Here is an 892-nt window from a genome sequence, read left to right on the forward strand (position 1 = left end):
CGGCTGCGTTTGTATTTGCTGTTTTAATACAAACCCCGCCGCACTGCCTATTTCAGAGATGTGCTAATTACTACTTGGATAGCAGGGCGCAAAGTCCTTGTCCATTTCCCAGTACAAAGTAGGTTGCTAGAAAATTTGAAATTGCCTTTCAGCCTAAAGCTGCCTTACCTGAATGTCATAATTACAGTAATTATGTACATCCAAATTACATGCTAATTAAATTAGAATCAAATCGTTCTAAATCGAAATCAAATGAGGTAGTGAAGAATTAATCAATGACAACATAAATAGAGAGCTTCCTTCGGAGATATTTATTGTAACGGTACAAGGAGGAATTTGATCTGAAAAAGTCACCTGTTTATTTACTTTCAAATTAGTAATCAGTTATTATCCCTTCTCCATAATTTTAACCGTTCGGTGTTATTTACCCCCCACCCTTTCCAGACGCTGGGGTTTATAGAAATATGTATGAGGTAAATACATGCAGACATGCCTCCCCCATGTATTACTGATATAAATACGTGCGGCGTGTTTACAACGCCAGTTAAGGAGGAGGTTTCAGAATGTCCGTGGGGACATGTCCCTCCAGGGCCCGTTCTCGGGGATCCGGGGAAGCGCCGCGCTAAGAGCTGGCGAGGTTTTCCAAGACCCGGGCGGTCCCTTCCTCTGGAAGTTCATCCTGGGGATTTGGCGTTGCTTTGTAGGCACCTGACCCCTTCTGGGTGACTCGGTGATGAAGCAAGTTTGCAGAGTGGTGGGACGTCTGCCCCAGCCCGCGTTCCGCCCGCAGGTGGCGGCGCGAGTGGGCCTTCTCATCCGCGCCCCGGGAGCGAGAGGTCGGGGCGGCTTCCCCAGGCGCCCGGTTCACCTGTGGAGCCGGGCGCCCCGGAGG

Source organism: Carlito syrichta, unplaced genomic scaffold (assembly GCF_000164805.1).
Source record: "Carlito syrichta isolate Samal-C Ts95f unplaced genomic scaffold, Tarsius_syrichta-2.0.1 Scaffold307993, whole genome shotgun sequence".
Lineage (NCBI taxonomy): Eukaryota > Metazoa > Chordata > Mammalia > Primates > Tarsiidae > Carlito > Carlito syrichta.